General features: G+C 40.9%; 1 protein-coding gene across 3 annotated transcripts in view; it reads left to right on the top strand.

Annotated features, from left to right (window-relative positions):
• Nucleotides 1-15,084, top strand: part of KCNG2 (potassium voltage-gated channel modifier subfamily G member 2) — a 60,833-nt gene that overhangs the window by 3,677 nt on the left and 42,072 nt on the right. Inside the window, exon 1 of one of the 3 annotated variants that reach the window (XM_052801686.1) lies at nt 9,738-9,944. The exons of the other annotated variants lie outside the window; for them this stretch is intronic. The gene's annotated coding sequence lies outside the window, so the exon portion shown is untranslated. Of the gene's footprint in view, nt 1-9,737; nt 9,945-15,084 lie in introns of those variants that run through there. 3 annotated transcript variants of the gene reach the window in all.

Below are 15,084 nucleotides of genomic sequence, written 5' to 3'. Positions count from 1 at the left end.
CAGCAGAATGGGCAGATGCTCCCCATGTTACTCAAGATGAGAGAGGGGCCAGAGTCCCTCTGCTTTCTTAATATTGTCCTTCTGCCCTTACCAACTCAAAAATCATCTGTGATGTCTTACTAAAAGCTGATGTGCTTTAGGATGAGTGCTTCACATTTTAAAACTTTCAGTGCTTCCACTAACCTCAGGTGCATGTATTCCACTGAAGAGCAATTTCTGGAACGTTATTCTTCTTATTAAATATTTAAAATCTCTTTATGTTTTTGCACCCTGGAAAAAGATGAGAAGCATACAGTCTTCCAGCTTCTTAACGTGAACTGGCATCTCTGATAATCATTCAGGTTATACCAACAAATTTGCTGTTTCACAGCCATTTGATGATAAAATCTAAAACTTTAAAGCAAATCAGAGGTTTGTGGTATTTTTTCCAAGTGACAGAAAACTAAAGGAAAGGTTTAAATTACTGTGACTGAATCAAGTCACTTTAATGTGTTCCTACTCCTGAGTAGAAAAGGTCCCAAATGATCTTTTTCTCATTGTCTTTCAGGATTCTAAATAACAACATTAAAAATAAGGATAATTATTAAGACTGTTAACTGTGATGCTAGCTATTGGTAAAAATAAACGTAAAGCCACTATGTTTACAGGGTATCTACACAAATAATGGTTCTCCATGCTCTGTGCTACTTGGTTAGCTAGTGTCTTTCATTTTCTGAGCTCTCTTGGTAGCATTCGTGAAGTTTGTTGAAAACAAGGGATCCGACTAAAACATGTTAAATTAGAGTTCTGCACAACTGGCAGGAGGTAAATCAATATTAGACAAATGGGAAAGAACATGAGCATTTAAAAGGAAAAATGTACTCAAGATTCTAGGAATATTAAAGCAACCGAGACAAAACAAAAATAAAGCATCAAAAATGTATCCTTTCAGTGTTGTTTCAAAAGGTGAAGAATTACACACCGTGGTGATTATGGAGATTATTCTCATCTTCTTTTTCAGAGCTTTGTGTTTCTTGAAGAAACAAATAGTGTTTAGACTGAGATGGTACCCACAAGAAGCACTTTGTAAATATTAGTGGTGTAGGGGTTTTTTGACAACTGAGTTAGAACCATTTGTCTCAGCCTTCTATAAATGGCTCCGTTAGCAGAATAAATAGGTTGATATCAGCTGGGCAGGGAATAATGGGTAAGATCCAGCACTGTGTGTGTGCAGGGTTGTCTTGTGCCAGGATGCTCAGTGCTCACCCTGCAGTGAATAGGAGCTCCGTGGGAACAGCTGTGGGTGTGCTGGCGATACCCTTCTGCATCTGAACTCCATCACCCCCCAGGTGGAAAGGGGTGCTGACACATCATAGAATCGTAGAATCATTTAGGTTGATTGTTGAGTCCAACTGTTAACCTGACGCTACCAAGTCCACCACTACGTTGGCTTTGCTTGGTACACCTGGGATTTGGGCATGGTCCCCTGGGAACTTTGGAGAGGAATGATAAACGTGTTTATTTTCTGAGAAGAGCCATTCTGAATGTGTATGTCTCTTGCCATCCTGTGATTTTTCTTTTTTTTTTTTTTTAATGTTTCTAGTCAGACATATTACTGGAATGAGCTGAAAACAAGGTTTCTCAGAGGTACTGTAAAGCAGGCATTGTGTGTTGGCTGTGAAGGAAACTCCTCACACGTGTCGTCATTTTATGCATATTTAACCCCACTGTCTGAATTATAAGACATCTGTAATTTTAAAATGTTTAAGTAGAGACTGGATAGATGAAGGAAAAAGGAGAAAAAGTAAACCAGTCAGTTTTAGGATAAACCATCCTCCAGGGATTTGGCACAGCTGTGAGAATAAAATTTTTTGTGCCAAGCCTTGTACCCCTGAAAAATATAGTTAACTTCTTCAAGTGTAGCTGATTTCTGAGTCTTTGGGATTTTATCTATCCGGGGTGTTGAAAGGAACTGGATCCTGAATGGGCAGCTCATTTCTACCCACTTTTTAATTTCTCCAGCTAGAACTGGACCTAAGTGATTGCTTTTAAATCTTCATCACATCAAACCAGCTTTGAATCAAGGAAAATACTGCTTGGTTACTCGTTCAACTGAAAACGGCTATCTCTTAGGGCAGATCTGCCTAATACGGTGACTTTGAAGTTGTGAAAATTTGCATCATCTCACAGTCTCTCCCTTTCACCTCCTCCTCCCCCTCAGTGCCTCCCTTGCCATGGGGCTCAGCAGCGTATGGGTCATGAGCCCTGGTTTCTGTGCCTTATACCACTGCTGGTTCAGGTGGGTTTGGGATTACTGGGCTGCTACTGGCCTGAGATGGAATGATTTCATTCACATCTAAACTCAAAATTTGGTTACAGCTGAAGCAACACTGAATTGGGTAAGCAACAATATAAGAACACCATACTCAGCATCAACAACAATGGGAACATGCTGGTTTAACTGCACAAGTGATGTAGATTAATGAAGGAAACGATATGTGATTCCCATTAATGAGTTAAGTTCATGTTGCTTGCATGGGTGGTGTGAAGCAATGTCAGCCAGGAGCCCGGCCCACTGTCTGAAGTTGGTTATCACACTGATGGATGGATTTTTCAGTGTGTAGAAAAATGTTCTGGGTGGGTTTTTTTTTTTATATTTTTAAAAAGAGGAACATCCCGCTTTGGAAATGAAATGGAAACAATTGCTAGAGAAAGTGCATCGTCAACACTGTAAATCATTGAAGGGTCAAAATAATAGGATAAAGGATAGACTGAGCTTGAGGGAAGATGAGGGGGTTTTGAACTCCTCAGAGTGAAGTGCAAGAATCCCAGGTAGTCCGTGCTGAATAGATTGTGATGGACAGCAGGAGAAATAGTTGTCTTCCTTCAGATTATCGGTGCAGTTTTTTCATCTGGTAAAGCCCAGAAGCCAGAGCTTCCATGGAGACTCTGCAATCACAATATAAATTCATTCAGCAAAACTCTGAGTGAAACCCAAGTCTCTTTAGGTTAGAGCTTTTCAAATATTATTCCAAGGCTAAAGTCTGTATGGGTTAGGATTCTACTTTATTCTGACCTGCCAGGATGAAATTTTTACTTGGTTCTCAAGAATGAATTCTCTTTCCTCAGAAACTGCCTTTGATAATTTTATTCTGTTAAGGAGGAAATACTTTAAAAAGCAGATATTTCCCAGGATGTGGAGCACATCCTCAGACATTTTAATTTCTAATTCTGACATCAGAAATGATTGCTTTTGGAGAGCACTGTAACGTGCTTGTAGTTAATGAAGATTATGATAGACCATCAAGATTGATACCATCTTTCCTTATTTCATGCTTCCTTCCCTCCTCTTTTTTTCTTGTAATGAATTTGCAGTTATGTTTTGATGGCAGAGACTTGCTGTGTATCTCCACAGAAAGGCTAGTAGCACTTTGTTACCGTTACCGGACCTTATGCCATCTTTTCAGGCTGCAAGACGTTGTTCGGCTGAGCTGTTAAATTTGTTCACAATAATGCACATTGACCTAGTTCTGAGCTTACCCCCATGCTCAGAATAATGACCGGTCTTACCTCCCAGACCTAAGCAATCAGCGAAGCCACGAGAGGCTTGTTTGCAATTTCTGTTGATGTGTATGGGTATGCTTAGTTTGAACAGTATCATTTATATGATGTCTTTCAATACCCAGAAGCACACAGTAAAATCTTGACCCTGTTGTGTTTAATTGTGAAGACAGTTCCTGTGGCAGTACTCACATTAATATATTCAGTCTTAGTTCCCAGCTAAGTTTTATGTATCTTTTCCAGCTTGTCATTCAGTTGAACTTGTGTTTGTTGATTAAGGGAAAGTCATGGTACCACATCAGTGCCTTAGGGAGCTCCCACTCTTCAGCCTACAAGAAGGCAGGAACAACTCCAGTCATACCAGTTTTAGTTCAGATACAGTTGATTTGCTGTAAGTTCTGTACCTAGAATAATTTTCTTGCTGTGTTCTTGTCTCTCATGTTTTTCAAGGTCATTTGTTCAGGTTTGTCTTTGAGCTGTAGTTCTTAATGTTATTAGATGTCTGTAAAGTCATCAAAGGTGTTTCAGGAAGGACTTGTTCTGGGTATGACTCTAAAACCTGTGAAAACCTTTGAAAACATATATGGATTAGGGAAGTTCCTCAGGGCTATGTATGAAAGAGAGAAATAAGAGAAATTTAAAAAGTCTTTTCATGACAAGTTGAAGTAGTCTTGAAGCAGGTATAAGGCTTCATTTTATACCTACTGATTTCGAAACAAAAGGTTGGGTCCTTTGAGGCTTGGAAGTGCACGGTATGCACAACCTTTTCTTTATCCACTGAGAGTAGAAGCAGCGTATCCTCCACGCTTTTGAGTGTCCCAGCATTTGATAATAGTAGATTGCGAATCTCCCCTTTTGTGTGTATATTCTGCAATGTAAATGTCACTAAAATATTTCTCGGTTTAGTATTAAATTTAGTGTTTCCCTAAACCCCTTACTCTCTGTCCAGCTTCTGCTGGTGGTTTTATGAGGCTTCGTGCTGTGCTGGCTTCCTCTGGCTGCAGAAGGACTTGAATTTGTTCTGCAGACTGCTGTTAGGGGCTCTGCAATGGGAGCAGTTCCTGGCTAGATGGCAGAGAAATGTTCTTGGCTATGCTGAGGGAAATCAAAGGAGCCTGTCCAGATCTACCTTGGTATAAATGAGAGCACGTCTCAGTCCTAGATGTTTGTTCTTGTATTTCTTTGTACTTGTACTGTGGTCTGGAGTTAAAACCCTCAGAGTTATGGATTAATAATTTATTGCCCTTGGGCTAAGCAAGAGTAAAACTTCTGATTTTATTTCTTGTCTAACTTTTATTTTAAAGTTTGTGAAAAGAGCTTATATTCAGTGCCTAATCCTGCCAGACTTTACCCTTTATGAGTAATTCTTATTCACACAAACAATCCTACTGAATACATTGGTGTCCTGAAGCTGATGGCCTCATGTAAGTAAGGAGTTTTAAGAGTGGGTCCTTACAGAACATTTAAAAACCTTTTATTTATAAAATCTCATACATCCTAATTACTAGCTCACAGTTCCTATGCTTTGTCATGTTAATAAGCATGGTGAATCATTTTTAATAGCCGTTGTGTTTCTCTGTAAGCTCTGACAGCATCTGTGGTAGACTGTGACAAATAGCACCTGTTCAAATGCTGTACATGTGTATGTGCGTGCTTCTCAGAAACACACTTTTTTGTTTCATATCAAACATGGCCCCTTATGCAATGACCTACTACAATTCTAAATGCTGGATTTTTTTTCTTTTTTTTTTTTTTTAAATTGCCTAGAATTAATTTATTCTCCAAATGAAGGGATCCACTTTTAGCTTAATTGAGAGAAGACCAGTGTATGATCCAAGGCTCATACTTCAGTATGTTTTAATGAACTGGATTAATTGAGCTGCTTATAAAAAAGTGTTACAAGGGGGGCACATTGCTGTATGCATGTATCAGTGTGAAAAACCAAAGTCAGATGAGGATTTGTTATGTATAATGGCAGCAGCCTGATTCTTTTCTGAAGCCTCTGGAGTTAGCATTTCCCTGGGCTTTTCTTGCCTCCTCCTTGGTTGAGAAGATTTTTCAAGCATGATATAAAGATCAAAGAGAGTTGACAACATGATTTTCTTCCCCCCACTTTTTGCTTCCTTGGCATCCTTTGTTCTGATTATTCATGCTTGAATATCCTTGCAAAAAGGACAGTGTCTATTTGTTCTTCTTTTACCCCTGGAAGTATGGGTAAATTAACCAATTAGAACTCTAAGCTCAGGGTACTGTTCATTGTAGAAGGCTAACAAGCACAAGGAGCAAGATAAACAGTAGGCTCAATGGTGGCGTGTGCGGTTGGTGAGCTGTGCAGATTAATACCTGTTTAAACTCAGATTGCATCTCCCTGGAAGAAAGAAGCCAATTACCACCGTCCTGGCCTTTGTGGTGTTAGCAGTAGCTTAGACAGGATAGATTTCATCTTTCTTTCCAGTACTCTTTGCCACCATCACTTCAGAGATCTCTACAGGGTCCTGGCATCGTATGCTGTAGTCCTTGCCTTGAACTTTGTTGTAAGAGCTATATGAGGCCCATAATGACCTACTTAACAGGATTTTGATAGTGCTTTCCTTCTCAATAACCTAGTTATTGCCTGTGTACCTTCCTTAGCTCAACCAACCTCAGTTGCAGGCAGAACTGTTGAAGAGACAGAGTACAGATCTCAGAGGAATTCACAGAAATAATTTGCAATCCTGACAGAGCGCAATATTTTCTTAATTATCTTTTTCCAAGAATTCGAGAATCCACTGGAGTATGTCATTTTATACCACTCTTGGCATTCTTAAAAGTGGACCATTATTAAAAAGAAAAAAGTAATTGTACCACAGAAAGATCCTACTCTACAATTTTTAAGTTATTCTATGCATCACTGGAGATTTCAGTGCAAAATAATGAAGCAAGAGACACAGCTGCAGTTATATTAAATAGCACAGAAAGGTATAAAAGAAATCAGACCCTTTATTTTCAAAATGTAAAGGAAAATGCAGTGTTTGGGTTTAGGAGCAAACGGCTCCTAAGAGCGGGATATGTCGTGATTGCGCATTTTGAGGTTCCTTGAACCTTCCAGTGAATTCTGTTGTATGAGCTACTGATTTTTCTATCCTATTTCCATTTATGAAAGCTAGTAGAGGTGGCCTGACTTTGAGCCATTCATTGCTGGAATTTCAGCTGGCCATTAAATGTATTCAAATAGTCGCAATATAAACATACTGATCCACTTATTTCACTTAAAATAAGTTAGTGTAAAATTGCACAGACTGGTGTTTTGACTTAAAATGGTACGAGGTCAAAGTAGAACAGTGTTCAGGCTGTTTATCCATACACCTGCCACTATTTTCTGTCCTCCGTTGTCATGAGCATGAGTTTTTGTCTCCGTTCATTTTGTGCATTCACTTACCTGTTCGCAGGGATAATGCGTGTCTCAAAGAGATGCCTTCTCAGTCATCACCTGCATATTCATCGGGCTGTCTGAAAAAAGGTGTAGGTCCTTACAAGCTAGGCTCAGCTGTGCCTGACTTCAGGTTTCTGAATGAAGTCCTAAGCCCCAGGTTTGGTTTCTGTGCTGCCCGCACCGTGAGTGTGTGCTACAGGTGAGTCCCTGAACGGATCTGTTCTGTAACACCCTCCTGTCCTGCTCCCCAGTTACTCAACTGGAGAGCTGTGTAGCGTGACCCGAAGCTTTTCTGCAGCCTGCGCAGCTGAGTTTCCGTCCTCTGGAAACCAGAGTACTAGAAAGTGCGGGAACAGGCAGGAAAATAGGCATCTAGATATCTTTAGCATAGATTCAGGATACGGCCAGGTTTTGTACCTGTTTGCAGAAGGCAGAAAGTGCTCCAGACCAGACATCGTCATTATCATTTGGGTTTTTTTCTCCGCAGGAGTGTTTCTGAACCCCTGCCGCATAGCCAAGGCCGAGACAAAGCCGTGAGCATGTGCCTCCCTAAGTCCCATTAAAATGGGGTGGTCTTCAGGGGTAGTCACCTTCAATCCTCTGAAAGGACAGAGCTGAGCCCACTGTTTTCTTTGGAAGGGCAGTGAGGTGGGACAACAGTGCTCTTGAGCTGGAGCCATGAGTCCGGGAACTAAGTTGCCCTCTGGAGTGAAAACCTCTGATTCTGAACATCTGAGGCAGTGCTCTGACTTCTTGGCTGGGCATTCCCTTCAACTCCCATGCTGAAGCTGTGCCACCCGTGCCAGAAACTCTTGGGGCTGGATTGAGAAGGCAAAGGCGAGAGGGACCATGATACTGTGCCCTGTATTCATGGTGGCATGTAGCTTGCTTCTCATACAGCGAGAGTGAGGATAAAGGGTGATGAATGAATGTGATGATGAAACGGGTATGTCTCTGCCACTTCCGTAATTTCATCCAAGCCAACTGGTAAGTGTTGGAGTGCCAGGAAACAACATGTGGGTTTCCAGGGATCCAAGGAGGGATTTAAAAACATTTTTATGTTGCTTACTCACCCATGTTACATTTCTGCTACACCAGTGGGTTCTCAACAGCACAGCAATAAGTACGATATTAGTACAGTTATGGTTAGGTTTTTGTAATTATGTAAAAGCAGTTTCATTTATCAGTTTTTATTTGCCACCTGCATTTTTTACTGCGTGTTCTGAGATGCCTTAAAGTGTCACTGAAACAAACAACACGGTAGCCGTCGAGGTTGTTAAATCCATAGCTCCTGAAGGAAACTAAACGTTTTTAACAGAAAATGAGACAAAGGTCATTAATGCAATGTGTGTTTGTGTGTCAGGCTGGGTGCTTTCTTCCTTGCTGTTGCACTTACTGACGCTGATACGGTTCTGGCTGCTGCCAGTGCCTGCCTTTCCCTGAAGGGACAGCCTCTCTGGGGAAGAAGTATGAGACCTGACCCCTGACTTCCATCCTTTTTTTTAGTTTATTTTATTGAGTGGAGAGGCAGGCATGGGTGTGAGAGAGAGAGAGAAGCAAGTCCCTTGGAGCTTTGCGGAGGCACGATGTGCGCAAAGTGATGCCAAAGTCCCTTTGGAGGGGGGGCAAGGCAGGCAGGCGGGGTGGTGGTGTTAGGAGTGCCTTCTGTGAGCTGGCACGCAGGACGTGGCAGGAGAGAAGGCTTAGGTGAGGTTGCAAGAGGGAGGTCTGGGCTGGAGCTTCCATTTCAAAGCTTTTTGAGGGCAATGGGTTTATTGCACCTGGGAAGGGCTGGGAAGCTAGTGGTTGGGTGCGTGCGTGGCTAGAGAAGATAGGGACCAAGCTGTAAGAGCTTTGAGTATTAGTGCAGTAGACAGTCCTGACTCCTTATGGGCATTAGCGTTGTAGAGCACTTTGAAGAGTCTGTCTTTACACAGAAGGTACTGCTTGCTCAGCCTTAACGGCACGTGGTGAAGCTGTTGTTTTGTTAACACGTGTTACAGGGATAGATTTAGGCTGAGCCTAGCAGAGCTTTAGCTCTTCTCCCACTGCCTCTCTCCTCTGCTTCCTTGGTGCGGTGCAAGAGAATCAGAACAAGACTGTGGCTTCCCTCCACCTCCTCAACCCCATGTGCTACACGCGAGGAATCGGAGACAAAAAGACGGTGTCACGCACACAGAGCGAGCGACTGTCACTTCTCCCCATCAGCCGCTTCGTGCCTGTGACTCAGCCTGCCAGGGGACCTCCGAGGAGCCTGCGTCCCTGTTGCATCACCCAGCGCAATGTGTGTGGAAAAGATGCATCTGCTCCTTTCAAGGGTGCTTAAAGAGCTGAAAACATATTTCAGCACCTTGGGGTGGGGTGAGAAGACATTAGCCTGCAACTAGATACCAGTTGTGAAGTACACACAATTTTGGGGAAGGCTGAGCTAGTGGACTGCAGTACACAGAGCTGATTCCCTCCAGAGAGGATGCGAGTGAAGGAGGGGTAGACAGCAGCATATGGCAGTTCAGCTCTGAAAAGGCACTGTGCAAAATGGCACCTCCTTATTTAGCAGATCAGCTTCCTCTCTGGATGCCCTAACTCGATTTTGTAGAAGACCTAATTCTTTCCTTGATAACTGAATGGATTTGGTCTGGAAATAGAGAATCTCATGGTTCCTCTGACTGAAGTTTTTTCTGAAGTGGAAAGACACTATCAACTTCAAGGCAAATAACATATGTTGGAGGAGAATTTTAGGAGGCAGCATACCAAGATTTTAGGCCAAACCCTGAGAAAACATTTGGAAAGCATTTCAGAAGTAGCTAAATGCAGAAGAAAGAATCATGAAAGAAAAAGTCCGTTTACTTTCATCCACTCCTGAGCTGGACAAAATCAAAGGAACACCTTCACTTAACCGTGGACACATCTTGGAAACATCTGCAGGCTGATGCTTCAAATAACGTCCTTCCTCCTGCTCGGAAAGATCTGCAGGCTGGGAGGGGAAGCACAGGTAGGAGGAGACTGGGGCTAGTAGAAAGAGAAGAGAAGTTGTGTTTGGTCTGGCAAGTTGCACGTTTTATTGTCATTTGAAGCTACCTTAAGCTGCATCTCGTGCTCTGTGAATCACCTTGGAGAAGTCATGGAGCACTGCCATGAGTTGATGAGCAAATGGTAGTAAGTCAGTGACATAACTAGAGTGATGGGGTTGGAGTAGAGCCAGAAGGCCAGATATGACAAAAATAGCTCAGTGTAACCAACAGATTTTGTTTTCCTATATATGTGGCCCTTTTATGGCCACACATGATTATTTCTCATGTTTCAAATCAGCATAAGAAATACTCATTTTCAGAGCAAAAATTAGAGCAGGAGGCATACAGAGTATTTGTTTAAATTTTGACTTTCCAGCATGTTGGTTGTCAGGTATAAAATTTGCTGGCCTCGACCTCCTGAAGGAAAAAAAGAAAGAGATGTTAAAATAATCTGTATCCATCTACCTTAGGGAAAGCAGTCAGATGGTGTGATTCCACTCAAAGTAGTTGGAGTGTTGTAAAAGTGATGAGGAGAAGGAAAACTTAGAAATGTTTGTTTATTCATTGGCTGGGAAAGGGAAGGAAATACATATTTTTCTAGGAAAAGAATGCACTTTTGGTTTCATGGTTTGTATAGCATGTCCCAGTTACACTTCTAGGCATTGAATGGGAACTCAAATAAGACTAGTCAAGGCTGACTAGAGGTGTGTGCTCAGAATTTGTCATTATCTCTTGTCAAGGTCATAGACTGTCCTTATGTCATCTTGCACTGGTATTGAATTTCAGCAGACCAAATTTTGAAAGTTTTTAGAACTGCCAAAGGTAATCAATTGAGATAAATCTGCGGAGGGAAAAGAAGTTGAGGGAAGATGAAAAGTGCTGACAGTTAGTTAACTTAGTAAAACTGTAAGCCTAAGGGTTACACGTGCCATCTAGCAGTAAGAAAAAAGCCTAATAAAAAGAAAGGAAATTTGATACCAGACTTTGTCCTAGAAGGTAAACGATTATATGAGAAAGAGGGGCATATGGAAGGTTAAATGTAACTGTTGCAGATACTTACTGGAAGTTTCAAGCAATAAGATTTGCAGGATTAAATAAAAAGAAATGGGAGGATTTAAAGTAACATTTATTAGAGCATAAAATAACTCTTAGGAAAAGGTTTTAAGAACAATAAGAATATAAGTCAGTAAAACAGAATGACTCTGAAGTAAATTGTGAATGACCAATTATACAGGTTTGCTTGTTCTGTTTGTGGGAGCTTTTGCACATTCTGAATTTTATAATAGTCTCTGACCAGATTTCTCTTCAATGAATCGGGTGCGATTCTTTTCATGCAGAAACTGCAAATGTATAAAGGGATACCATAACAATGATTTACATTATTAAAACTGAGAATGTGTTAATTAATATGCAATATCCTCTAGATTAAATAGCCAAATCTTCATCGGGCTTCTGGTTTGTGTGTTTACAGTCATTCAGATATGAAAAAAAATCTACATTTGAGCATATACAGCTGCACTTGAAAATGCATTTGAATAGCTGCATAGCTAATTAGCTGATACAATTATGTGGGCATATTTTGTACATACAAATAAGGAGGCGGCGAAAATGTAACCTTAAATATAATTTATTTTTGACACTGTTTTGATAATTTAAAAAGCTATTAGTCATTGCTTATTGAAAGTGCCAGGAAAATTTCATTTGTTGCCCACGTATTCCCTGTGTGGTAATAGTAACTCACCAGCCCTGTTGCAGTAAGCGAGGATGGAGAGCAGATGACATCAGTGCACGGAGCAGTATGTGAAAAGGCAGGGTGAACCTCAACCTCTGAACCAAGTACCAAGAAAAAGTTTGCCAGATGAAAAGGTGATTTAAGCATTGTTTCAAAAATCAATTTCAAGGCCTGTGGGGATGAGATCACAGTAGCTTTGAAAGTAGGACTTAGGTAAATAAATGACAAATTACTGTTTCCAAAACCCAGCCCCAGTAATCCATATTCAGTCAACTTTTGACTTTGCGGCTTAGATTTGATGGCTAGAAATAATTGGGCTGAAATTCTTGCGGTGGATAACAATTGCAGGTCAATTTTTTAGAACGTATGACCACATGATAGGTGATTTATATATGCTATACCGCATAAATGTAATTATGCATGTCTCTGCGGAAGAGAAAATGGACCTGGTAATGAGGAGCTGGAACTGATGCATGGTGAGTTGATACTGTGAGACATTTATTTGGGGTGAAAGGGTCCATGAAAAGAGGAAAAGTGTGTTGCACCAGTGGAGAATAACTTGGAGAGAGAGTAAAGAATCTACTTAAAAGGAGAAGAGATTTGCCAAATTATGAGAAGTAAGAAAAGATACCACAAGCGACTCCTTTGCCTTTTCTTTATTAGGAAAGTAGCAGAAAGGGGGCTAATAGATGAATGTGTTTTATTCATGCTTTAGTAAAAGTGGAGCTCAAGATTTGGTTGAGGGGAGCGAACATTAAACACTGACAGGGGTGTTAAGAGCGGGTGTCCATAAGGGAGGTGCTCAGCAACAGCTATGACACATCCAGGAGAATTTGGAATGAAAATGTCCATAATATCTATAAAATTCCTCCCTGCTCTCTGTCTGGGATGGCTTGGCTGGGGGTAGTGGAGCTTTCACTGCTCCTGTCTCTCTCAGGTGGAAATAAAGGAGTTTAGAAATGGTAGATGGGGTGGAAATGAGGATCCATGTTGTCTGTTCTCTCACCTTGTCCCCGTCTTGTCCCTACAATTTTGGACTTGGTGTTCAGGAACGCTCCTTTGTAGTGGTTTCTAATTCTTTGCTTTCTCTTCTTCCTTTCATTTGGTAGAACCACACAGGATCCAGTAGGTCTGCTGGAGCTGAGGAAGCGCTGATTCCCTGTGTGGAAAATAACCATCAGTCTGAAATCTTAACAGGTTTACATGCAAAAAGAGTGAGGACGTTCTACACTGTTCTGTATCCAGAATTAAAATGAGCCTTCTTAATTTAGATGGAAGTAGGCTGTCCATATTGCAAGACTGCATCTACAGCTTGGGCATCTTTATTAGTTGTGTATTTATAACATTTCATGACACTGTGGCAAACACACAATATCCAAGCATTCTGAAATAGCTGCCAATTAATGCTCATATGATGCCTGTACATACATTACAAAAAGTAGCTTGCTTTACTGTCACAGACTGGTGAATTCAATGACCCTGATTTTCCTTTCACTTTAACAAATTCCCAGTTGTCTTAAGTCAGTGGGAATGCAGAGGCAAGAGGCCAAAAGCATGAGATCCTAGCATGTGTATTACAGAAAGGGATATCTAGGTGATTAGCTTTATTTATTTTTTATAGCTGGGCTTTGGTTTTGTATAAATATAATGAATAGTAGGATTTCTAGGGTTTGGAGGAAACTAGCGTTTTTTTGTGTCATGATTCCTGGAGAATGCAGTTTTGTTTCAAATCCTTCTGCCTCACTTTACCAGTCCAGGATCAGGAAGGCTATTTACTATTTTTAGACAACAATGTTTATCCAGAAGCAGAAGAGGTAACACCGACTGACATTGTTTGACCCTTTCACTGGCTTCTCTTTTGCTGTTTGGCTCTCCTGCATGTGTATGTGCCTTAGAAGGGACGCTTGAGTACTCTAAAAGGAAAACCACAGCCCTTTTGTTATGCAAGGACCATCAGGTTTTTCATAGTGCCATTGTGTGACCAAGGTATCTCCCCTCTAAAAATAAGGAATAATGTGCGCTCTTTTTCAACTTAGATACACATTCATAGTTATAAATATGCATGTATGTATTTCCTGCTGGTTCCCATCAAAAGTACCTTTGTATGAGCAGACACCTGATCAAGCTACGGACATTGGAAATTTGCATGCGCAGGCTGGGTACATGCAAAACCACTATCTGCAGTGATCGCATTTAACTTGAGAATTAAGGAGTTATGCTCCATAATACAAATTGTTGAACATGTTCAGCTTGGATAAAACAGGAAGCATTTAGTAATAAATATAGCTGCCTAATGTGAATCTTATGGAAAGCTTCTTCCAGAATGGTGCTTAACTTTTAATTACAGAACGTTTCAGGTTTACATGCACCACGACATGGTAGAATTACATTGATTTTTTTTTTTTTGAACAGCACTTCTGCTCTTTCAGTATCTTATCTCCATGGAGAGATCAGTTGATACGCAGTGCTGACTTTTGATGTAAGAGTGCCATTCTTTAAAAAGTTATGAATATGGAGGATCTTTTGTTGCTGCCAAGAAATTAAAAATAAATCCCCAAAGGCTCTGTGTGCAGAGATTTTCAAAGGACCTAAAGGACCCTGCTCACCTAGGACAGTTTTGGTTGGCCAAAGATGGGTGTCCAGTGCTCTTTTAGATGTACTAGCACATCTTGCTTGGCATCCAACTGTTGGCATTGTTATATTTGCCATCCTCAGGGATCCCAGGGTATCTCAGATTGCACTAGGTGCCTCTGTGCAGGCACCAGATTCGAGCTCTGTGTTTCCACTGGAAGCCAGTGAGCACTGGTGGCTGATTTGACTTTTAGTGCTTTCTGGCCCTGCACCTCCTGAGGGCTGTGCTTGGAGACCCACAAACATTTAATGTCTCAGATCTCATGTCTGTCATTTCCCTGCCTGTTCAGGGGAATATATATATGTATGTATATACATATATATATGTATGGGATATTTATAGGGGGAAAAAATTTATAGGGAAGTGTTCACATATATTTATATATATTTAAGCATGGTCTTAGTACTAGTTACGTGTTTACTTGGTAATGGTTTTCTTAGGTGATATAGCAGACTAGGGTCCTGATTCTGAGAGGCAGAGAGCTTCTTACAAGCTGCTTGGCACTTGCTAACTTACATGAAAAGTGCAGGGATTCAGCATATGCTTGGATTAGGCTCTAAAATAATGAAGTATCTGCTTTATACCATATTTGTCTCTATTCAAAGCCTTTTATCCTTCACTCCTCCTCTTCCTTCACAGTGTTTCAGGAAATTACATATTTCTTTTTGGTTTATTAGTTATTGTAAGCATAAAGCCACCAAGTGATCTTAGTTCATTCTCATATTTTATCTGAAAACAGTGCAATTTACATTTCTTA

This window comes from Harpia harpyja, chromosome 1, assembly GCF_026419915.1.
Source record: "Harpia harpyja isolate bHarHar1 chromosome 1, bHarHar1 primary haplotype, whole genome shotgun sequence".
In the NCBI taxonomy this organism is placed as follows: Eukaryota; Metazoa; Chordata; class Aves; order Accipitriformes; family Accipitridae; genus Harpia; species Harpia harpyja.
The sequence above is the reverse complement of the archived record's forward strand: the minus strand, read 5'-3'. Positions and strand labels throughout refer to the sequence as shown.